Source organism: Xiphophorus hellerii, chromosome 18, assembly GCF_003331165.1.
Source record: "Xiphophorus hellerii strain 12219 chromosome 18, Xiphophorus_hellerii-4.1, whole genome shotgun sequence".
NCBI lineage: Eukaryota > Metazoa > Chordata > Actinopteri > Cyprinodontiformes > Poeciliidae > Xiphophorus > Xiphophorus hellerii.
In genome coordinates, this window is record NC_045689.1 from 10,626,347 (window position 1) to 10,652,725 (window position 26,379).

General features: G+C 38.1%; 1 long non-coding RNA gene across 1 annotated transcript; it reads right to left on the reverse strand.

The window, feature by feature from the left end:
• LOC116737302 (uncharacterized) lies at positions 1-26,379 on the reverse strand. Its single transcript, XR_004342774.1, has 5 exons — positions 26,249-26,379; positions 15,208-15,295; positions 5,533-5,612; positions 721-788; positions 1-113 (listed from the first exon to the last, which is right to left on the reverse strand). It is a non-coding gene; the product is annotated as an uncharacterized LOC116737302 (long non-coding RNA).

Consider the following 26,379-nt stretch of genomic DNA (forward strand, 5'->3'; position numbering starts at 1 on the left):
TTCTGCTTGGAGTTTCTGTATTTCTGCTCTTCTCCATCTGCCATCCAGGCTGTGAGGAGGCCGCTGACGTTCTCGTCCTTTCTTCTCCTCCTTACAGTAAACACCTGCACTCGCTTCGAATGGGAAAAAAAACAGGATGAATAGTTCTGCTGAAAGAATGCTGACAGCGCCGAAGCGATCCATTTCACACGCACAAATGCTGAGAAGGTGCAGGGGGTCAGGCATCTGTTAGCATACGTGTATCTGTGTGTTTGTGTGCACAGGAAGCAGGGATGGAGAGCAGTCTCCATCATTACCAGTCATTAAGATTTTCATGGCAACATTTCAGTTTTTGTCATCAATCAAATGTTGTTCAAAAATAAAAGTACATTGTTAATGTCATGGTTTTCCCATTTAGCCTGTGACTTTTAAAAGTTTTAATATGGAATAACTTGTGCTACATCATCAGGCAAAATGTTGGTGATTCATTATTGCCTTTTAATAAACATCATTTCTACAACCCAACAGGGCTGTGTCTTTGTTTTATGCGTTTCAGCTCATTAAGTACAACTCATTTGTGTTTTTGGGTTCCAAGGCAAACAGTAAGATTTAAATGTGATTTCCCTCCTGCAGGCAGCACGAACATTCAGTCTTAGAAGAAAACCAACATGGGAAAACTCAAACCTCCTGCACATATCTGTAAAATATGTTGCTCTTACCTTTTTTCCACATGTATCTCACCTTTGCACGGAGCCGGAGTCACGCGAGAAGGCAGAAACTGAGGTGGACTTTGAATGGCAGCAGTTTGACTTAAAAGTGAGGCAAGAAAAGGAAAAACAGACATTTGTTAAACAGCCTTCTCTGTGATCACATGTGGTAATCACGAAATTATGGTTTAATAAATTACCCCTCGTTTCCCACGATTGCTAGGGGTGTTTTTACAATGAAGACCAAATAAAATAAAACTGAAGCATTTCATGCAAAAGAAAGAATTCAACAGTTATTTCAACTAGACAGCTTCTGTTTTGTTTTTATATATATATATATATATATATATATATATATGGTTTCTTAGCAAAACCAGCTGGTATCCACACCTGCTATGGTCTAGCAATGCAGATTTTTTTTAATTCAGGTGTTGGGACTGGCTAGTGTCTCTAATTTCTATGCTGTTCCATATAGATGAGCCAGTTTTATGGGAAACAACTTGCTATTGGTAAAGTGACAGGATTCGGTTGCTGCTTCTTTTGTGGTTTTTAGAAAAAAAAAGTGAAACCTTAGAATCTATACAGCTTCTTCTTGGGTCTCAGACTCTGGAGGATCAGCCTGTTACTGTTGAAATCCACCTGAAGACTAAGAAACATTTATTTGGCTTTACAATTTTTGAGCTCGTCAAAAAAAGAGAGTGAATAGGGTCTTCCTGAATACAGCAGTGTTCTGCAGGCAATGCAAGCAAGAAATTATCAGATGAATATGACATGCCTGGAGCAATACTGCTGAGCGTGTGAATGTGTTAGAGTCCATTTTTATTTTAACTTCACGTAGAAAACCTTAAACATCAAATGATTAGAGCTACACAGGTGTTCTCTCTCAGCAGGTTGAAAGCTCTTCCAATCCAGCAGACGTGTGCCGACTGGATTTGACTGCCATCTCTATGGTTCTGCTGTTTCTTTAGTCACACCTGTCAGGGCAGGACAGGTAATACCTGGATCACTCTTGATGTATGACGCGTAATAATCTCTCATCTTGGACATATTTCACTAAAGAGGTTTTGGAGTCCCTCGAAAACAAGAATGACAGGATTCAGGTCTGCCTGGTGCAGGAGGGCCTGGCTTACTGTACTTTGGCTTTCTATTGTTCTTATAATCCCTTATCTCAAAATTATATTACAATATTTTTGATAAAATGCTTCAATAAGGAGAAAAAACAGTGTAACAAATCACTTACTTATTTAATAGTTATTTAAAATTGCATCTCTACCGTAGCCTGTCCATTACTGCCTTCTAATAAAAGTGGCCTAAAACTTTAAATTCAGATTTATGTTGTCATATCAGCCATATTCCGAGACTTTAAAACTTACAGATAGTTATTGTGAATGGTGTGACTATTTAGGTTTTTTAAAAACACTATGTTGGCCTGCGGTTGCCACAAAATGCATTATCTATTAACTTGTAAAGGTAATTTTATTTATATAGCACATTTTCAGCAACAACGCAATACAAAGTGCTTTATATTTGTATTGTGTACTGTTCTGTAATATTGTAAATTAATATTCAGTAAATTAGACTATGAGTTCCAATGAAGTACATTTGTCAGATTAGAAGTGCCTTTTTGAAAATTGATAACCTTTGAACAGATGTTTAATATACTGTTCATTATGATTACATTTCTGTATTGAAAATGTATTTTTATTATCTGATCTGATGTTATCCTTTCATCAACTGTAAAAGGAAATCGTCAAAAGAAACAAAGGTTTCCAAACATCCATCTGGGTGTAATGAACCTGTGTTTCACTTAGTGTTAAAGTTCCTGAAATAAATAGACTTTTCAATAATATTTCAAATTATTGACAGAATCTGCTGTTGCTCTTTCTGCAGACATAGAAGACAACTTCTAGAGTGCCATCTTGTATTCTGTCTATCATTCTTTCTCTCCTTTCCTCTTACAAACTCCTTTAAACCTTTATCCCAACATTTCTATTTGCTTTTCTGTCTCCATGCTCATTACAAAATAAACCAAAAGCTATTTCACATAGAGTTATATATCTCTATCTCTACCAAGTGGAGCATCATATAGCAAAAGCCATCATGCGCCACTTTTGAAAGTAAAGCTGTTGAGCTTCTCCTTGCACTCAGACAACAATTCTGAGTGAGACGCTGCCAGACAGGACATGCTTAAAAAAACAAACAAACAAAAAAAACAAGCGGTGCTGACCAAAGAAACTTTTACATGAACCAAGGGAGAAATTCAGGCTATGTGTGCTGAGTCACCTCGGTTAATGCCAGGATATATGGACACTGGCCTCTTCTTTTTGGCAGTGAGCACTCAGAACAGTCACAGATATGATATACAGCAGCTCTTAATACACTCACTGGCTCTCAAATATGTAATGGAGCAAATTAATGCGGTGGTTTCAGACAAAGACACCCAGAATTGAAAACCAATTTAATCAACCTTTGTCTAGTGCTGTCATTTTTCTTCCTTATACCATCAGCTGCCTGCTTTCTGCTCACCCTTGGCTCTCGAAAAAGGAAAAACGATGATGAGAGTGGGAGTCTGTAAGTGTGGACAGGACTTGTGCAGCCGGGAAGAATGCTCAATCCTTAGCTTTTGCTGCCTGGAATTCATTGCAGCTTCATTTGTTAGATTCCTGTTGCATTATGGTAATACGGTGCAGCTCTCATCTTTGGCACAAAGTTCCAGCAAAAACAGGCCTAATTTTCCACAGGGAGTTTTCAACTTGTCATGTATCATTATCGATTGGAAAGTGTTGAGTTCAAGGCTGAATCCCGATTGGATTTTATGTTTTCATCCACCCACCCCCCCCAAAAAAAACCTGATTTAGCTCTTAATATCCATCCCTTGGAACGGATTAATGTCAGTGAAGGATGAGGAAAAATCCTCCATGAAGCAAAAGGTTTCTTGTAATCAGGATCTTGCGAGGGAGAAAGACTTGAGTGCTCAATCAGAGGATTAAAAGGAGCCGTTCTTTCCTCATAGTGACCCAGTGAAGATCAGCTGAACATTTGATAGAGACAGAAATGACACACTGCTTCTCATTCTTCATTCCTCTCTCATTCAGCAAGTATTCATCAGAGTCTCTTTCAGCTCGATCACATACATCACGCACTCATCTCCCAGCTGCACTGCGCTTCATTCTGCTCCCTCTTTTTTAACTTTGACACTCATAGGAAATGCATCACATTGATACCAGATACTGCTCTAATAGCTTCAGTAGACCTGCTGAATCTGGCTGGGCTAGAGTGCAACACATTAATAGCATACTGCAGAGTGACCCCTGTGGTGCCTTCATGTTACTGGTCTTTTGCCGGGAGTGTGCTGCTGCCTTTCCTCCATCTGCTGCCCTGGCTCCTCATCCTGTATCCCAGTGACCTCCACACTAACTCTAACCGTCGCCACCTAATGGCTGCCTTCTTCTGCGTGACAGGACTAGTTACCTGAAGGACATCCTTATGTCAGCAGTGTGTGATCAAAAACTGCTGTTTATTTAGGCACAAAAACACAGTAGCTAAGACAAGTTTCAAATGATCAGTCGCAACAGTTTAAAACTGCTGGATAATATCAGTTCATCACGCTGCAGAGCACGACATTTAATCCACCTCTCGAACACAAACTGCACATGTTAAAATGATGTCACAGTTTCTCAGTCATGTACTGCAGACTTTCTGCGTCTGACTACCCAGTCTTCCATGAAAAACAACTCAGAATCCAAAAACCCGGGTGCAGAGACTGCATGTATTACCAGGGTGTGGTGTGCTGAATTTCCTTTACTTAAATATGCTTTTATTAACATTTTTTTCTAAATAATTTAGGTCTTTTAGAAAAGATGAAGATACAATTATTTTAAGTTTGATCTCATTCTTCCATGGACACAATTTCGATATATAATATCCAAATGATAAATCTTGTAAGAACCAATATAATGCACAATATCTTAAATATGTGCCTAATATTATATTATTATTATTAATATATTGGTAGCAGTGCTTTGCTGCTAATTGTCAACACTACAACAAGTAGTTTTAATTAAGGGAGAGGGAAGTAGGACAGTAGACTTTGACAACCTTAACATGTAGATGTGATGTAGAGTTTGGTGTGTTTCGGTTCAGCTATAAAATAAGAAAAGGCGACCCACATCATGAGTAGAGCAGACCAAACACCGCTGTGTTAGGTTGGCTAATGGCAGCAATAGTTAATCTAAGACACAAATCACTTATTAATAATCACAAAGCAAACATCAAGCCTAAAAGCATAATACTGTAATGGATTGAATGTTCTCTTCTTTGTGTGGGAAATATTCAAGTGCGTTTTGGCGTTGAATCCTGAAACAGTGGCGTTGTTGTAAGTCACTATGGCAACGAGTCTGTGCTTCTGTGTGTAGAGTAGCCGACAGAGTGAGAAAAAGTGGGTTTGAGTTGTTCTTCAATGATTTTTCTGCGTTATTTTCCCTTTTCTGTGGCACACTGCACTAAATTAATAATACCTACATCGCCAGGTTTCATTTAGTTGACAAAATCGTTGTACTGCGACAATGCAGCTCTGGAAGCCATGTAAATGTATAATCTTTTTGCCCTCCAGCGTTATGCGCATGCGCAAAATTTTAAATAGTAATAATAATGTAAACAATAACATGCAAGGGGTTCATATGTATAAATAAGACATTTTTTTCACCCAAATTCATACTCTTAAATTGATTCATGATCTTTAGATATCAATTTTTTTATTTTTATATAATTATGCCAGAGATATGAATAATCGTGTGCTTGAATGGTAATGCGTGTACATCAGAAGGTGAAATGTCACCTTACCCACCTGTTGTCTTTCATTCCTCTCCATCTTGTTCTCATTTTTTTCCACTCAGTTGAATTTTCTGCCTGGCACTGTCACTGGAACTAGAACAGCATCAAAACACATTAGAAGGAAGAACTGAGGTACCCACAATAATCTGTTGTGAACTCCCACCACCATCAGCCTCCTCTCTTCCCTTTTGAGTTTTTGTTTTCTTCTTGCCAATGAAGGAAATCACTTTTAACTCTTGTAAGAATGGGACTGCTTTGTTGAGAAATTGCAACAGAGGAAAACTAAAAGATAAATTATCAACGGGCGAGAAAGAGAGGAAGGCAGACAGTAAACAAAAGACAGGAAGAATGAAAGAGTTAGACAAAGAAGAGGAAGAGAAAGGATAAAAGGGATTTCCCAAATGGAAACGTAGAGGTTCTGAGGATGGATAGTATAGGCTGAAGCTTGTCATCTTGCTTTAAACTAAAACTGGTTCCGTTGGGTAACAGTGAATTATTAGAGGCTTAGTCTGACATTTTAAGGCATTAAGAGGAATGAAATCGTGCTATCCCTTATATCCTACTCACATTTACAATGGCATTTCCAAGCGTAATACAGTTGTGAACATACCAGGTCATACTCATGTTAATAAAATTACTTTTTAAAATTATTCCTAACATTAAAATTTTAATTATATGCACTGGTTAAACCCTTTTTGTCAAAATCAAAAATAGGAGAACAAGGGCAAAGCAAACAACAGGCTCCCTCATTTTCATCATCTGTTGTTTTCTCATTGTTTTGTTCATTCATTTTGGATTTGTTCATTCTCCTTGAATTTTCAGGAAAACCTTGTTCACTTTATTTTCACAGTGATCTTTCAGATGAGTTTACTTCCTGTTTCAGTTTCAGTCAAATGTCCCACAGCTTTAGGTGTTTGTTTGCTCTCAGTGTATGTAAGACCACAGTTTTCAATGGTCACATTCATTTGTTGCATATCCATATCATTACTCAGGGCTCTAGTTTTATTTATTCCAGTTGCGTGATTGAAATTAAACTCATCATGAACCCTACAACTTAGAAATTTGCTGCAGGCCCGGGTTTGCTTCCCACTTCACACTATTTTATGGTATTTATACACATGTGCATTGTTTGTAGGGTTTGTTTGGATTTCAGAAGTGAGATTTTGTGAGCTTATTACAGGTAACAATTCACTAACCTGCAGTAGAATGAAGTCATATAATTGAAAGCTAGTTAAAGGGTAAGTACATCATCCGACGGTTGCCTGGTTACCACCTATGCTGCTGTATACTGTGTCAATGCACATACCGTTGTGAGGCTTTTTCTCCATTGTTTACTCCATCCTGCCAACACTTACCCTGGCCAAACACATTTAGGATGCCAGATAGGCTTTAAAGACCAACATCACTGTTTAACTCTCCATTGCTCTTGAGACAGAATCCAGAATACACACAGCTTCACACCATAGATGTAGAGAATATCATTTTTTTTAAGAAAGAGAATACAAAAAAAAAAACTCACTGGTGTACTCCTTGAAAATATTGGGTTTATATTGCCAGAATGACTTCACAGCTTTTGAAAACCAAACCATGTAGTGTAACTCGAAATATGGAACAAGGTTTCAACATTTTGACTGGAGGAGTTTGACATTTCTCTCCATCTCTCTGGTGTAGGTGTCATATTTAGTTTCTGGTCTCCATGGAGAGGAAAATGGCAGCAGGGGAGAGAGACATGAATAAATCTCTGAGGACCAGGCTGTCTGCTTAAGACTGGAGTGGCCGAAGTAGATAGTGTTACACTGCACCCATGGGAGACAATGAGATATGACCAAAGGGATAAAGGGACTGTGTGTCCGACTGTGGTGGAGGAAAAAAGTGAGGTTGTACTGGAAAGAAACAAAGATATATGGAGGAAGGTTTAGGAAACAGGGAAATAAAAAATGAACAGTTGACAGCAACCGTTTTAAAAACTCTAGAATGGAAATATTTCAGTGTGCAGAACAGCTTTGACTTAACTTTAATAACGTGATTTACCTGCATGTTGTGGTTAGCACGTTGACCTACTCCTACACTCCTGTAAAAGTTTAGTGCCAAACAGTTCCCATGCTCCTTCTCTCTCTTTTTGCCTCTCTCTTCAGCAGAGAGAGTGGCGGCATTGGTCTGAAGTGGCTTGTCAACGGTGCTAATGAATGGCGCCACTCTTACCAACCAGAGATGAGAGGGATGAGAAGGAAGGAAAGGTGAAAGAGAAGAGTGGACGCTGAAGAAGACGAAGCGAGTACGATGAGTGGAACAGATCCTTGAAAGTGTGTGCAAGTGGAGCGTTATAGGAGGGTTTGGATATATTTAAAAAATTACAAGTGTTGCCAGATTGATTAAAAAGATGGGAAGAACGAGGGTGGAGATGAGTGGAAAGCATAGAGAGCTGGGGAAAGGAAAGAATGAGGGGTGAAGGGGGCTTTCTTATTATGTTTCCAGCTTTTGATTCTTGAAATAGAAAATGATCTCTATGAAAGATTTATCTAGTTTAAAGTAGGAACAAAGTTCTAAAATACAACTGAGCAAAGAGGGGCTTTGGAAAGTACAGATTATCGTAAGACATTCAATCTATACCTCAAAGTGCAGAATTAATAACCATTTAACAGAAAAAGGAATAAGATCATTTTGATGTCTCTATTTCTCTATTAAAACAACAGCATTGATGGTAAGAGTAGAAATCAGTTCAGTAATCTATACAGGAAGTATTCTAGTTTTTGTGTCTGGTTCAAAATGCCTGTATCAAATTAGTATGCATCTCTATAGCAATATAGAGTTGCAGATAGATAAGTGTAACACACTAGGAATATGCTAGCAAATTCCTGGTTAATGCCAAATGTACATTTAGGTATAGAAGTAGTCTTACGTTTATTTTTTTATTTTTTTGAATGAACAAACTTTTATTAAGGTTTTGGAGTGACCCAGCCAGGGTTCTGGCTTGAATCTGTAAAGCAGTTGAAGATTAGGATGTTGGCAAGGACTCTTTCCAAGGTCAAAATCAAAAAACTCACAATGGTCACTGAAATAACTTGAAACTGAAAAAAAGTAATAGTAGATAAAAATTTACTGAAAATTTTTAAATGTGATTCAACAGAATCATTAGAATTATAATGATAAAACAGGCCTGGACAAAAATGATAGTACTTCTAGAAAGGTTTGAGAAAAACAATTAGCTACAATACATAGTGACAAGCCACAAAGGTTCTGGGAGAACGTCCTTCAGACAGATGAGACAGAACTGGAGCTTTTTGGCAAAGGCACATCAACTCTATGCTCAAATGTAAAAATGAAGCATGCCAAGAAAAGAACACTGCCCCTACTGTGAATAATGGAGGCGACTCGGTTATGTTATGGGGCTGCTTTGTTGCATCTGGCACAGGGTGTCTTGAATCTCTTCAGGGTACGATGAAATCTCCAGACTGTCGAGGCATTCTGGACAGAATTTGCTGCCTCCTGACTAAGAAAATACTGAACTTTTACTCCTGTACTGCTGATGTTTCATTTGTGATTTTATTTTACAAATAAATGAAAAGAATGGCTTTGTCACCGTTTTAAAAACTGAGTGAAACCTCAAGAGGACACACATTCACAACCCATATCTTCTGCAGTTTGTCAGGCTCTAAGGACCACAGTTGAGAGCATCACGCATGCAGAGAAAACTGTGATATCACATTTGTCTAGAGAAGGAGGGAGAGAAAAATGGATGGAAGGAGGAAATGAAAAAGGCCATAGTGCGTTAGTTTTAAATGCTCCCAGAACATTGGGAGCCTTTGAAATGGACAGTATCATCCATTCGCTGTAATAAGGGTTATGGTTTTCTCTTCGGGGGGTGGAAAGAGCAACAGCCTGCTGGGGCGACAATTCGAGCCAGCTATCAGGTTCCTCCTGTTTGACTTTCTGTCATATTCATTACCTCTCTGTCTATCTGCATAAGCTTTGACTTCGGTCCTATCAAATCACTTTATATTAATTGGGGTCAGTGAAGAATTGAATACTGCTCATATGGACTAATTTAGATGCCTATTCTACCTGACAGGCAGGGGGAGTGGATTTTTGTGCTATTAATCCTTGTTGAGTTTTCTGTCCTGCTAATACAGAGTGACCTATCAGGATTAGGCACTCGTATTTTCTCTCTTTAGAACACTTTGAAATGAGGATTCCTTTTTTACAGTCTATTACGAAGAAAATTACTGGCCTCTGACAGGCTAAGGATGTTTTTCATACAAACAGCCCTTTCGCCTCTTCTGCTGCTGCTTCTGGTTTCCCTCCTTTTCTCTACCTCATTACCCTTTAATACACCCCCACTCCCACCGTACCCCCTTCCTTTGAGCTAGCACACACTCTGCCAAGCCACCATGATGTATAAGGTTTGTTTGGTTGTGCATTGGAGGCCATATGTTCTCTTTGTGGCTAAAGTTTCTCTTATCCTGCCTTTGCAGAAAAGTGAGAAGGGAGTCTGGGCCCATTGTCGGCCGGCTCTCTGGAAGGTTATGGAGCGGCAGTGAACGGGGGGAGAGAGATGAACTGGAGGCAGCGGAGGAGGCAGATAAATTCTAACAGGGGGCTCTTTCTATTGTCAGCATAATTACAAAACCAAGAAAATAAATTATAGTCTACATTTGTCTGTGTGTGCATTTGTTTGCTTTTTTTCTGCCCAGTTCCCCAAATGGCATATTCTCTGCCCTGGCATATATTTTAATGCAGTCAAAGTCTGGCTTCCTTTCCAGCAAAGTCATAAAGGTTTTCACCATGTTAAAGACAACTCAGAGGAGGGGACTCCATTTTATCTAGGCTTGTCTCATTCAAAACATAAAACAGCTTTATGAGGCGCGCTATGAAATGGGTTTTCAGGAGTATATGTCATGAATAAGTGATCTTAGAACTAAGAGGTTGTGTTTTAAGGTCTAGTTTCTCATATTTAATAAGCTATAAGTTGAATCTGTGGTTAGGGTTCTATTTTAAGACTGCTGTCAGTTCAATTCAGTTTCTAAAATGGCTCAAATTCACAGCAAATATTATCTCAAGGCACCTTCAAAGACAAAGCAATCCAGCTTATACTGCACAGAGAACAATCAAATTACTCCAGTCATAGAAATATTCTCATTCAATTCCTCTCCTTTCCTAATATTACAATGAAGATAAGTTCAGTAGTCGTTATTACGGCTCTGTTTAGGGAATTAAAATGACTTCTGAGTTTACAGATTTAAGATGTCTTAAAGGTATGGCATCAGTTTGAAATCATCCAATGATCCAATGTCCAGTTGATTTTAAATTTGAAAAGGACCGAATAAGTAAACGTTTTTCCGCACTGTGAGAAGTTAAATCAAATAACATTTCCCTTGTTTTAACTTTCTTAAAATATCCAAACTTATTTCTATTTGCTGAATGCAATGATAAGGAGAGAAGAATATATCAGAGACATATTTAAGAATATTTTCTAAGTCAGAAGTTTACATACAGTTGAAACCAGACATTTACATACAAAAGTAAAAGAACACATACAACTTTTTTTTTTGTCAAAGTCCAAAGTTAAATCAGACCAAACTCCTGGTGTTGTAAAATTATTTGTATTTGCTAAATGCCAGAAAACTTAAATTTGTATTTGCTTTCCTAAATTTAGAGGACATTAAGTCATAATCAGGAATAATTGTATTTTGAATCGGGTCAAATGTTTTGGTACTCTGGAACTTTGGCCCATTCTTCCTGACAGAACTGGTGTAACTCAGTCAGGTTTGTGAGCCGCCTCGCTTCTATGGCTTTTCAGCTCGACTTCACCATAGGACAGAGATCTGGGCTTTGTGATGGCCATGTGAAAATATTGACTTTATTGTCCTTGAGCTACTTTGCAACCACTTAGTCTGCTTGATGTTATTGTGCATTTGGAAGACCAATCTGTGCCTCAGCTTTTACTTTCTGGCTGATGTCTTTAGATTTTGCTTTAATATTTCTACTTAATGCTCTTTCCTCATGATTACATCTGTCTTACAAAGTGCTCCAGACTTTCCTGCAGCAAAAACAACTTTGTTCTACAGTTTCACACCTTTGCTTATGGACATGTGTGAATGACTACACCTCGTCCAACCTAAAACTTAGGTGTAATGGAAAATCATGGATACAAAACAACGGGAACAATTTGAACTGACCCAGAGTAACTAGCAACTATTTTCAAGGTATTTTCCTAAAAAATTGATTTATTTCAAAAATATTTTAGTCATAGTAAAAACATAGAACATTTAACATGTCAGAATATGGTATAAAATCTCCGGCCCTCTTGCCCCTGCCATGCTTCCCAGTCTGGGTGTGGGGGTAATAACATGGGTGGGATTGGTCAGAGCTAAAAGGTGTTTGATTTCATCGTTAGCAGGGGAGGAAATAAAGTGACAGTGTGAAAATTCAGCAGGGTTCTCTCGTGTAGCTGATGACTGCATCAGTCAGAAGTGGATAAATACACATGCAAACAGGCACACAATCATTGGTTTCCTTTCTGTATGTTTTGGACAGACTGCATGTCTAATTTTATGAGAAAATACCGCTCCACGTTGATGAATAATGAGCACATTAACTGTTTTTTTAATGTTCCTGCTGCTCAATGCAGCCTTTGTTTAGACTCATTAGCAACATTTGTCATAGTCAATCTAATGTTTAGACAGTCCGGTGCCTATTTGGACATAATCTAAATTCCTTTACCGTTCCATCATTATCGTCATCATCATCATCATCAGTGCTCTTTAACTTTTTCCTTCAGCTTAGTTTATGTTGCTGCAATGGAAGCACCTGCCAGCTATTCAATGAGCCACTTAAGGAGCGGGGAATCCAAGCAGAGAATGACTCATGCTTCTCTTCGTAGCTAGCGGTGTGATCATGTGTCTCCATGAGAAAAAAGAGAGAGAGAACAAGAGCTCTGTGATTTACGCCTGTGCTCAGTGTCTCCTGGTCTCAGATCTATGTGGGCTCTTGTCAACTCTCTCAACATTTATGAGTGCACTTAAAATGTATATCTGCAGCCATATGTATAGGGGTGTGTTGGGGTGTGTGCGTGTGTGTCCAGCTCCCACAGCTGCACATCAATGGCTTCCAGATGTCCATCTGTCTTAAGGTAGGCCACGTTGACAGGTGAACTCTCCACTGTCTGCCAGAGATGGTCGCCATTATTCATCTTCACTGCTTGCCTGACAATTAGCTCTGACCACACACACTCGCGCACGCACACACAAAGAGAAATGTTCAGCAAACACCAGGCGCACGCAAAGCCACTGCATGTAAGAGCGTAAAGCTGCTCGCAAACACACTCGACCCCACATTTCCAGACACATCAGCAGACAGTTGCACTCATCTGTCCCCCCTGAGGTTCGATCCTTCTCTTGTGTTTTGAGTCAACCACCTGATGGAGTTTTGTTTCACAATGTGCAGAAATACCCCAGCCTCTTCTTTTCCTCCTCCTCTTTCCTGGACCACGAACAGCCTTTATGTGAGAATAAGTGAGAGCCTATGGAGACCAATTCATCAAACACGTTTTAGTGCCTCTCCGTGGGATAAGAGAAGGGAAACCCTTCTTTTACATTGGAAATAAAGACCAAAGCCAAAGTACTAAACTTGAGTGATGGCTCTCCACGTGGCATTGTTTGAAATTTTATCAGGCTCCTGAGCGAATTAAATAAAGTGAACTGCAAGTGCTTGTAAAAAGCCTAATTATTTCTTTTATTAACTATGCTCACTTAAAAGAACCAAATTGGAAAATGAAAAAAGTCCAAGTTGGTGCTGATGATAGAGGATTTCAATAAAAGACAGGACAGCTCACCAATGGTATGAGAAGGACAAGATCTAACAGCCTGGAGGAAGTGAAAGTAAGAGTCCAGCTGAAAGGTTATATTTTACCCCTTCTGACATCTGACACACACAAAAACACGCCACGCAGGCCTGCTCACACTTGATTTGGAAAGCAGATTTGGTGACACACTTTCACACACCCTCCCAGTGTTGGGGTGCACACGCGTCCTTGTTGGGGTGTGTGTGCCGTGTCGGTGTGTGTCCCTCAGTGGCAGATGCTGCCCAGCCACCGCCAAATGACGGAGACAACAGCTAATTGCTCAATCAGCCGATTTAATCTGGCCAATCTCATTTTCAGTTTTGTCTCTCGCCCACCCGCCTCTCCGCCCGCACACATTTCCTGACCTAACTGCTCAGCAGCTGCCAAACCAAACTGCAGGAGAGAGAGGAGGGACAGCTGGAATACAGAAACAGGAAAATTTTATGGTTTATAGAAAGAGAAACAAGAAATTTACTCTTTTTCTGCTTTTAATAATCACAGAGCACCTCATTTCAGACTTTTGCAAAGATTCATTTGTCAATATTCTGATCTGACCTGTCCATAAATTTAAGGCTTTGTAAAATGTCCCGTTTTTTATTAACAAAATTCTTTTGTGATTGTTCTTATTTTTTTCAGCTACTGTTGTATAAGTTAGCAAAAACATACAAAACCTGGAAATTACTTATGTCCCAATCTGGATTAATTTTATCCCAAAAACAGAAGCAAATACCTCAAGAAAAGGCAATCAAAACTGGGTTCTGGCAGGATAGTTCAGTAAAATCAATTGCATAAATAAGCAGTAAACTGACCACCAGGTTTCATTGGTATTAGAGAATCAATATTAGCATTATGAAAAAAATCTAAAATGTCTTGTTTTCTAGAAGCTGACAGTAATTAATCTAAATGCGGCTCAGGACTAAAACACTCCCAAACAGCTTTTCCCTCCTCTTGACTCGGCAATCAGCCGTACCAAACCGTCGACTCTAACAAACAATTAAGACTCTTATTTACTTTGCTTTGGACTTAAAAGAGATCATTTCATGGCGAAATGATCTCGTTTTATTGGTTACATATTGTATTTCTGGTGTTGCTGTGAGGAATATACTAGTTTTAGTTTCAACATTCTTTTAGTTGAGTGTTATTAGTTTGTGGATTAAAATATTTAACTGTGGGCTTAAATTCTTTTTGCTAATAGATTGTTGTATATTGGAGAGAAATTGTCTCTTTTTATTCAATAAACATGCATAGCATCTAGCTGTTCAAAGAACACCAGTGCACTTATGCCTTCAGCTATTATTTTAAAACCTGAGCCTTATCAGGCAGGTATTTACAACAATAACTGAGACTAAATTATTTTTCTGATAATCAATTGGCGGCGCCACATGCACACTTTTAATGTGCAAGCAATTATTTATAATTATTTATAGCCAAAGCTAGGTGTTGCACAACACAAACAAAAGTCTTATAAAATAAGCAAACAGAGAACAATTGTATTTTTACCACTAGCACACCTGCTATGATAAAGTGTCTGACATCCCTAATAAATGCGAAGGTCTCCTGGGTGTATCAGTGACGAACAGAGTGGCTATTAATTACCCTGGTCTTTTCTGCTGCCTGCAGATTTGTGTGGGTTAACATCCATACAGGAACAGAGATTGTGCATGACCCCTCACATATTACCGTATCACCTCGGCAACCCTCTCATGTGACCTGGGTTGGGAGCAGTCACGCACATTACCCCAGTTCTCCTCTCGGGAGATGTCAGTTCCCACAGGCACAGACACAGAGGAAAACTCACAAGTTAGAGAAATTGGTTATTTTGCAACACAGCTCGATTTCAGAACTCACCAAGGCTAGGGAAAGACTCAAGTCTGTGAATGAATGCCAAGTCATTGTCCAGAGTTCCTCCTCTGAGGATCAATGATAGCGTCGGCAGCTACAACAGAAACAGAGACGATGTGACTGTGAGCACGTGGTAAAAGTGTATAAATATATTTGAGACAGTTTGCATATGCATCAGTGTTTTAGAATGAAAACACAGAGTTGAATTGTGGCTGTGTTTGTGCATGCTTGTGTATGTGCAGGAACACCTGTTTGGGAATAACGGAGCAGGGATGTGATCAGGAGATGAGTGTTTCCAAATGCCGTTCTGTCAGCGAGACGGCGGCATACAAATGACACATGTTCGACCGTGGAGGACAACGAGTCTGAGGGGAAATCACTGGAGCCGAGTGTGTTTGTATCCGCCTACGGTGCCAAGCTGCAGTGATGATACTGTCTCTGCATCACAAATCATGAATTAAGACCAGTGTATTCCTGCACCCAAAAAGCAATAGTCATGGAAAAAAATACCTTCCTGCACCTTCCAAACTTGTTTAGTCATTTTTATTGAACCTATAAATTTAGTGACATTTTAGTAACCGGGCTTCCAATGTCCAAGTGCAGATGTTTGTAGTGCTGTCTGCTGTTTGTATTGCACATAGTGACCGCTTAAAATGATCAGTTTCTCTGATAATAGATACTGTATATGTTGTAAAGAGAAATGGTCAAAATAACGAAAAAGATGCAGTTCTTTCAGACGTCAAATAATGCAAAGAAAACAAGTTCATATTCACTTAGAAACGACAACACTAATGTTTTAACTCAGGAAGAGTTCAGAAATCAATATTTGGTGGAATAACCGTGAGGTTTTCAATGGGGCTCAGTGTAGTGGTCTCTTATTTTTTTGCAGAGCTGTATATTCAGGGTATTTATATCACTTTTACTATATATGAGTACACATGCAGGAAAAGTATTTACAATCTTATTTGTAAAGCTGAAGTCTCAACTGATTAAATGAGAGCAGCTTCCAAACAGGGTGAAATCTGGCATCATGAGATCTCACAATAGCCAAGTTTCACATATTTCTAATAAGGAGAAGTCGGTCTCGCAAAAAATTCTCTGGTTATAATTGCTAATTTAATTATTATTTTTAATTAAAAAGGAAGTAGTTCTTAAGCTGCCCTGTTGTGTAGTTGTCTGATAAAGAAATATTGTTAGTCCAGCTCAGAGGTATGCAACCCACAGCTCCAGAGCCCCAAGTACTGAATATTAAGATTTTTCCACATCTAAAAAGAGAACTGGGCCCCACTTCTGAAAAGCACATAGTATAGATTACAGAGTTTCTCTCTGTCTGCTGACAGGAGCATGTGTTTATCTGCAAGCGCATATAACTCAGTGTGTGTCACTGTCAGTGACACGAAGTATGAAGCACATGCTTCTGACCAGCTTTTGTCACGTTTGGCGTTTCATAAGCAATCACACAGGGACATTGCTCACAATGTCATCTGAAAATAAAAATAGGTAGATAAATTGAATAACATTAATTGTGAACACGTACAATTACCTCATGTCGTGATGAGGTTTGGAGGTTTGGAACTGCTCTGTTGACTCAGGACCTGGACAACTTGCTGAAATAATTGGAACCATTACTTCTGTGCTCTACAAGAAAATGTGGCAGCAGTGTGCCGGGTCATCATCACATCTGCAATATTCATTAATAAATGAAATCATAGTCTGCAAACTTGCATGTGTCTACACAGGTTATTTTCTGTCACACAGTTAAATATGTTTGATCTGAAATATTTAAATGGGACACAAAAAAAAATACTTTTCCACACCGCTATTTATCCATTTGGGCCTTGTAGAGTGAACATGTCATTTTACTCTGAACAAATGATTTCTGTTAAAGGAATTAGCAAAAGGTTGACACTTTCAACCTCAACCTAATGACCTCACGAAAGCTTTAAATTCCATTAAAACAACGTCTTTCAGGTCAAAAGGTGGACATTTTAGAGGTACTAGTTTCTTCCCTGACGGGCACAATTAGTGCAAATGCCCTCCATTTGCATTTCTGTTGCCCTCCATTAAAAGCGCATAATTTTGTGATACACTTGAGCTCAGTTTATTGCTGCAGCATGGCAGGTAATCACCTGGTTTCATGTTCTATTTAATAGAAGTAATAAGAAGCTGGCAGTGAACAATCTTTACACGGATGCATCCCCCATCGTTATCAGCCGGCAGCTGCTAAGAGATGAGCTTGTGTTTTGGTTCATGTCTCCATGTGTCACATGAAGGAGATTTACAGTCTGAATGTCCAGCCTCAGTAGATAAGGTTACTGTTAATGATGCCTGCCGATTCACACTATATTTACTTATGTATGACATGATGTGACATTTGATAAGCAGCTTCTTAGAGGTCGTCTGAAATGCTTGATTAAAACTTCATATCTCTGAGAAGCACTAAATCAAAGAAATGATCTGGCTTTGATGGAAGTAGTTCGTTTTAGCTTGTTTATCTTGGTATCATTTTCAAATAAGCCATATAAAGACTTTGTGTTTTGTTCAAATCTATCATGTAAGTTTGTTTAGTCAATTTGAATTAAATGTTTAATATGTTTTTCGCTGCTAACATCAAAGGGAATGTCAGTTTGGGTTTGGCAGTAATTTGTTTAGCATCATTAAGCAGAAATTGCACAATAACCTCTATGCTTATTGTTTTCATGGGCTGTTGAAAAATGCAAGTGCAAACTGTAAATGACCCCTTGGATGGCAGAAAGCCCAATTCTGTGGTGGGAAATCCTCAGGAAAAGTTGCAAGAGCTGCCTAAAAAGCAGCTGCATACAATAAAAGGAAAACCTCATGACAAGTGCACCTCGCTGCAGGTTTGAGTGTTTTCTTATGGCTGAACACCTCAGATCAGTAAACCAACTGAAAAGCTGAATTTTACTCGTTAAACATGCATTAAGTGCATTAAGTGTTCTAAACAACATTTTACTACAATTTCCTTTACTTCCTGCAAGCGAATAATCAGACTTAATGCCTTAATTATATATGATGTATTCTGAATTTTTGGGTCTTCAACTAGGCCAGTATAGCTTTAATGTTTCTTTTATACAAAACTTATAGTTGTGAATTAAATGTTGCTGTAGTTTTCCCAAGGTGCCATTGCATTTGCTGTTTTTTTGGTTTAGTAGAATATTTCAGACTTTTAAGTGGTGTTGTTGTGGAAGGTTAGCTTAAAAACATTCCAGTTCTTCTTTAAGAACTGTAGCATTTTAAATTAATTAAAAGGCTTATCTTTAATGTCCTACTATCTTATAAAACAGAATGCATTACCAAGAAAATATTAATGATCTGCTCATTTTCATGGTCAGAAGACTATGCAATTAGGGAACAGCTCATACTGCTTTCAGTACTTTGGGGTTGTCTGCCCCAGTACAGTGTACTTCCACTTTTTTAACTTTTCTGTTAAATGCTTTTGTCACAAAGATGATTTGAAATTATTTTCAACTGACCTTTTTGGATAAGGCTTTTAATGGAAAAAATAGACAATGGAAATAAAACCAAGCCAATTTTTAACAGGTGGATATAAACCTGAATATTGACTCACGAAGTAGATATCATCTTGAATTAGTTGAGAAGTAACCATAGCATTTTGTGAAGTCCAACAGGTCAAAATCAAGTTTGAAGAAAATGAATCAGCATGTGAAGAACAAGGCCAAAATTCAGCTTAACCACAATTTGACAAGTGAGGGAGAAAACAAGGCGATGTGAATCCAGAGAGATAGTATAAGTAATGGCCTCAATGGGAAAGGAGTAGGATGAACAGAAATGAAAACAGGTGTGCAGAAAGCAAATTATATCAAAACCTACAGTAGCGTCACAACTTGCAAGAATAAAAGCAGCTTCTTCTACTTTCAATCTCTTTAACTACTTCTGTACATTACAGAAGGCGAACACCCAGCTGTCCCCTTTTGTTGATAACAAGCCCCAGTTTCTGGTAATACTGTATACGTTGCTCTGGCAATTTGTTGAGCAAAGTCAGGGTGTCGGGTGGGAGGGGGATGCATGTGTGTCGTGGTCATGTGTCAGCAGAGGAGGAAATACCACACCTCACTGGCGCTGAGAGCAGCTGATATCTTATTAGCCTCCCTGGCCTGGGTTTCATATCGACTAGATGTACATTTGCTGCACATAAGTGAAATATAAATGTTAGTGCAAGGGGTGTGATGATGCACACATCTTTTCAGGTCAGATTTTAACAACATTTCTTGAAAAATAAAGTTTCTCTTTTTTCTTTTCTTTTTAAAAAACAGGTTATCGGAGGTTTTAAGCTTTGCATATTCCAACATGTTCCTACCGAAATAAGGCACTGAGAATTCTTCATCTTTTTTTTTTATCACTAGTGGTAACACATCTAAAGTGTTTTAAAACTACTTAGGTTGTTGCTTAACCTAAGTAGTTCATAATTTGCACCAGAGATGATCAGATTAGTCATTTTAAAGACTGAATAGTTTAAAGTCAGTAACCAAAATTCTGCCACATGAACAATTTAAAGCGGGGACTTCTTCAAAGTTTCTGTACCCTGTTGTTAACAATCAAGTGTTCTTACTCAATTTTTAAAATCGTAATGACATTATCAACTTCAAGAATATTTATTTTATGTTTTGTTCTTGTATTTAGTCCATTACTTTGTATAACAGGGTTTTAAAGTTGTAGTATTTTTTTTAAAGTTAAAATAATATTTCATTGTCATGTTTCCATTTTTCCTGACTTGGAGTTTGTATGGTGAATCCAAATAAATGTGTTTTGAGAGTAAATAAATTAAAACGACTTGAAGTGTAGTGAACTGTTTGACTACGGGTAATAAATGTGTGATTCATTCTAATTACCTTAGGTACTATAATTTGTACTATCTAAACCATTGTACACATGCTCATGAACCATGAACGCTCCCTTCGATTGCAACCACTTACTTTAAACAGTACTTTTCTTTGTGTATCTGCAGTTAAACTTCTTTGAAATGCTTTCTTTCCTTTTATGTTTAGAAAGCATAGTTTCTGTCTGCGTCAAAGGCCCCATCAATCTCTCTTGTCTCCTTTCATCTGCTTCCCTCTCAGTCTGTTTGTCCTTCCATCTCTGCGACAGCATCACTCCATAACTTCCTGACTGAACTTTGACCTCCCTCTATTTTGTTGCTGACAGAACCCAGACCCTGCTGTCATCTCCATCAGTCAGTGTTCGAGCAAATGCAGGCTTGTGCGTTTTTAAATTATGTTCACAGCCTTTTCCTGTCATTGTGTGGTCAGGGGATCATTAGACAGGGTTATAGTAATAATATGAACTGTAGTGAGGCAACAGAATCCTTTTTTTGTTGTTGTTGTTGTTCATTTAGACAGAGCAAAGGTCCCAGTTAAACAAACTGGGTTTGTTGAGTTATTTTACAATGAAGGGCTCTTTCTTACTCTTGTGTTACCTCCAGAGAGAGCAACAGCACAGCAAGAGCAAAGGAGCAAGTTCCTCATGTGCAAGAAAAGCAAACTTATTCCCCTTACTTGCTATGTAACACGTCTTCTAGTGCCGACATGTGTAATACAGTCACTTCAACTGTGACTTCCCCTCTAAGGTCAACCCTCAATCATAATGAGTGCTTTGCAACTGCAATGATAAATTCTTAAAATCAGAATTTTTCTTTGATTTGCTCTATCTGAAGGCTTCCTGTGAGTCTGAGGGTCATTATTTATACTATCCAGTCCACATATATGCCACTGTAGGTGGTCCAACATAAAACATGAGCTGAATAGTCTACTTCACACAAGGGTTGGTCAGTCTCCATCTCTGTTAATATGGTCAAGCCTTCCTAAAATAACACGAGGGCATATGGTATCACTGTTTACCTAGAGGCTTGTGCTCCTGTAATATTACTATATGATGAAAGTAACTTTAAGGGTTTATTATGAACCTTCAATATTGGAGATACATTATATACTAGGTCTTTTAGCTGTTTCTATATCACAGAATAAACTGGTTTTATGATAAATAAATTAACTTAAACAAAATGGTGCATAATGTTTCTAATCTTTTATGTAAATAATGTTTTTGTTAGAACTTCCACCAGCAGAACTGTGGCTTCATTGGGAATGAACCATGGCCATTTTTCAACTTTAGAGGTCATCCACAGGTATTCCTGTAAATAGAATAGAATAGAATAGAATAGAATAGAATTACTTTATTCATCCCAGCAGGGAAATTATTTCGCAGTTACAGCAGCATAGAGACAAGACACACAACAACCACCACTGAGTAGCAATTGTAGACAAAATAAAAATAAAAATAAAATATAACATGCTGTCAATATAAAAAGCAGCTTAGAGCAGTCCTTGCAAAGATTCAAAAAATGCAGATACAGTATGTATATGTAAATATATGTACAGCAAGTGTGCCACAGTGCAGTTGTGCAAAAAAGCAGACGAAGGAAACAAGAATAATTTCTACATCATATTTCAAAGGCTTTTGGTGATATCCTTCTAGCTTTGTTTTCGATTCCTCTTTGTTCTTGTGTGGCTGGCTGTCTTATTTAATTTTAGCCAATCAGACAGCTGGCATCGTCGTACAAAGTAAAGCAGTGATCACTTCTTGTTTCAGTAGACTTATCTTACTCAATTTACATTGGTTCTATGATTTTAGAATTAGGGGTGGCAAGGAAGCTTGAAGTGTCAAATTGAGTCGGTAATTAGGTACTGTCAGGTTGTGACTTTGCAGTGAAGTAGTCTAAGCCATTATTATGAACCCTGAACATGAAGGTAAGTGCTAAAATCTGACAACCTGTTGTATCTGTTTGAAACTTAATTTGAAGTCAGAAACTTCAGTATTTTTAAAGTTCCTGTTTTGTCCCTTTGCCTCAAGTCTCTTAGAAACCGCTTGTCTGGCTGACTGATAATACTCTTACTATAAGTGCTACATCAAAAGGCTGATTCACAATTTTTTTTATTGAATGATAGGCATTCAATAAAAAACTTTGGATTAAAACTTAAAATGCTTTGACTAATCAATCTAAACTGGATAATTCTACAGTAAACACAGATTATTTTAAAGCCAGATTAAGATTATTAATGTACCCACAATCTCAGCTGAAAAGCAGAGGAAGCAAATAAATCCTGCATCTTCTCATTCTGGATAGATCATGTCCCCCCCATTCATAAAGTTTAAAAATGTCTTTATAAGCAGGGGTAAAATAAACAGCTGAATGCGGGATTTCAACTATGGACTGGTAATGAAGAAAGTTACACCATCAACTAGGTGGAATGACTGAACAGTGTTTTTCAAAACTCTACAGTTAAACACTGATATAAAAATTGGCTTAAAGTGACAAAAGGGGGCCACTTTCAATCCTTTCAAATATTCTATCCACAAATAGAGCGCAATAACCCAGCTTCATAGTTTGCTGACCCTTAATTAACATTTTGTCTTAAAATTGACATCCAGTCCTCTTTGGTGAAAGTCTCTATCAGGATCTCACATCTAAACTTGAGCAAATATTTATGGTCCACTCTGTAACAGTTAACCAAAACTACCAGATTGGGAGGATATTTTCTGTCCTATTCAGGTGACTCTATAGATTGTTTCTTGAAATTATTTTTGGAGTTTTGCTCGGCCATTCTAAAACCTTATTTTCCTCTCATGGAGTAATTCTTTTGTTTTTGTGGATGTAAACTTAAGATGGTTTCACATCTGGTAGACTCAGATTGAATGAGGACCAAAATAATAGCATCCGTTACATTTTCAGTAACAAATCTGTCTTGAAAAAAACTCTTTGAACAACTTGTTAACTTTCGCCTGTGGTGGTGCTGCACCAAGAACCACTGAAGGATACAATGCAAAAACCTTTGATCAAGACACTGAGAACAATTTCCTTTTCACAAAATGTAAACAAAAATGGAGTTTTGTCAAATTACTGTATAGTGGTTGTAAGATATATTTCTCCCACTAGGGTTAGACTCGTTTGTCTGTTTTGGTTGTAGTTACCCAGAGTGCTCTGTGCTATAGTCCACTTTCTAATTTTGAAGCAGTCTCCGGTTCACTTGACATTCACATTAGCATTCGAATTGCACCGGATTCCACTTCAGCTGAGACCTAGGTTTTTACATCTGCATCAAAGTTTGATTACGCACCTCCACAAAACAAGGCTGGACTTTCTAAACAAATGCACCAGACTCTGATCAAAGCGGACTAAACAGGGCAGGTGGGAATGAACTCCTAAACCTACTGTAATTTTGAAAAAACAAAGACCACATTCATGTTCATTTTAGCAGACATCTAAAAGTTCTGATCCAGAAAACACTGGTATTTGCGACTATCGCTGTACAAAAAATCTCAGTTCCATCTCAGGAAACATAGCAAAGTTCAACAAGAGCTTTAAAATAGTCTGAATGGCATCTCATTAATTATAGTAGATCATAGCACAAGTCATAAAATATCTGAAAGACGAAAAAAAAAAAAAGCCAAGGATACCTCTGCAGGCTTTTTTTGCCAAAGATATTTTTAACAAGTAAATCAGCACAGACTTAGCAGAAAGTTCTGCTTTGAGACATGTGTTGACAATACAGAAAGGTTTACATTTGGTTGTGATAGACAGAGATGGACAGATGGTTCATCTGATCCTGTCCTTCCTTAAACAGGGTCCAGTATCTTCCAGATTGCCAGATGGCTCTTTGTAACCGACCATCTGGTATATTTGGTTATTTTCTGCTGCTGTGAAGCAACAACTTTGACACATGTATATACAGAAACATTTAAATGCATTACTATAGAAAGTATGAGTATACCCACCTACAACAATCTTGATCTTGTACAGGAAGAATACTGTAGCCTAAGATAAATTTACATTGACTTTAGGCTAAACTTATTTAAACCATAATCCAACTTTTGGAAGCTAGTTCTCTTTTAAGCCCACTTTATGTTTTCCTTTGGAGCCCCCTACTGTCAATTCAAAACAGGAATCAATAACCTGGCAATTCAGTTTCTGAAACTGATTTCTTGTAAACATTGTAAATGTATTTGGGGGGAAAAATACTATTAGTCAAATTTAAACATTCATCCTTAGGTTGGGTCTAAATATTATTTTTTGTACTCTTTTAAAAGTACTTGTTATCATCATATATTCAAATATTTCAATATACACCCTAGATTTACAAGATGGACTCTCTGACTCATCTCAAGAGACCTGAACAATAAAGTGTTTTACTGTGATGTGCAGCGCACCATGGTGACTACAGCCCACAATCACTGACGCCAAAGCAAACATTTATCACATCCATTTCTTTTGTAGCTACTGTGTACATGTTCAGTTCAGTTTATGTAGTCATGCACAAAAATGAGTTTCAATGATCTAATCCCATCTCAAATAAACCTGGAATGAAGACTTTGGAAGAGAGGTAATTACATGAATTAATGGATTATTATCAACGGTAAAATGTTCTGTCTGGACACCTGTAAGAAGGGTGTTTAACTGGATTAAGGTTATGATTAATGAGTCTCCTTTGCTCAAATTATACTAACTATTAAATAGGAGCTAATGCATCTTCAGAGGTCTGTTTGTACAACCTGCCTCCTGTTTTTAGCAGATGTGCAGATACGCCTTTAAGCCAGAAGTTATGGTTACAGCCTATACTGATAAAACACTAAAGGGAACTTGCTTGAACTGTATGGAATAACAATAAAATATTTGTAGCTAAACAGCCATGTCTCTTTACAGTTCTGTATAACCAGTACATAGAGAGGGTCTTGTATTTTGATTCTGCAATTAACCGCATATCAGTGACAATTGACTGTAATGGTATTGCTAAGTGCAGGGATCTTAGCATCTTTATGTAACATTCATCGTCACACATGATGAGATGCTCAACAATGTTATACATATTTTTTTTCCAAAAGCAACACTGAAAAAAGAAAGACAAAAATAACATCAATCACTTCCACATCCAATACCTGGGACTTAAGACGTTTCTCAAATTAATAGCAATCAACCAGTTACTGGTCTTTGTTGAACTGGTATTGAACATTTGTTGAAATCCCAGACTTGGAAAATGTTATCAAATCTTTAATAACAAAATTTATAGGCAAGGGTGGTTGATTAATGTCTAAATATCAACCCTTTCCCAACCCATTTCAACCATCAGGGTCATATCTATGGAGAAACATTTTTTGTGCAATTTTATTGTAATTTTTTGAACAATCTTTTGTGGCCTCTATTGACAGTAATCTGACAGGAAAAAATGAAAGAGAGAAGGGAGGAACACATGCAGTAAGGATCTCTGGCTCGGCAATTGAACCTCAAAAAGTTTCCACTCTACAGCTGTACCATTGCTCCAAGATGTAGATAATACAGCTGTTCACTTGTTCCAGACAAAGTGGTTGCAATAGCTGAACAAAAATATATACTTTCCTGTGATGTTAAAATACCACTGAGAGCTGCCACAAAGTAAAACTATAAAAACTCCCGATGTTCTTAGCACACACAGCCATCCTGTCTGCTTTATTCTTCATGTCAAGATTTCCGCCTACAGTCCCTAAGTACAAATCTCAGTGGTAGTTAATCTTTGCACCAGTTGTTTGGACAGGCCTCAGCCCCCACACTGCATGCTGCTTTGTGCCTTCCTACAGGACACTGGGCCGCATTAATGCAAGACAAGAATGACTTGGAAAAGCTAAGTAGGAAATGTCAAGATCAGCCCAGACAATTGGGCTGCAGGAAGCTTAGTGGGTTTTTAATAATGTACATAAACAAAATAATGAGCTGGAATGAAAAGAACAAAAACTCAGCACAATTAGGCTGGAGCAAAGGAGGATGTAAAACCAAAAATAATACAGTTAGTCACAAGAGTTCAGTTTTTAAGGGCTGGTGCAGGTAATATATCTTCTCTTGAAATCATGTGTGCTTGATTGAAAAGAGGAAGGACAATCAGGCTCAGACACCCTGCAAGTCACCACAACCAGCAGCAGGCATCCTGAAGCACTCAGTCACATCCCAGTAAGAGCAGACAGGCAGAGAGAAACCACAAGTACTCACTTTCCAACTCCAGTGGCATAGTAACATGAATTGGCAGTCGGGTGGCATAAGGAATAAGCCAATGCTTTGGAGTCAAGTGTGCCAGTTTGGAGAGATGCAAAGTGACTCCTTTAGCGCAGCAGCCATCGCTT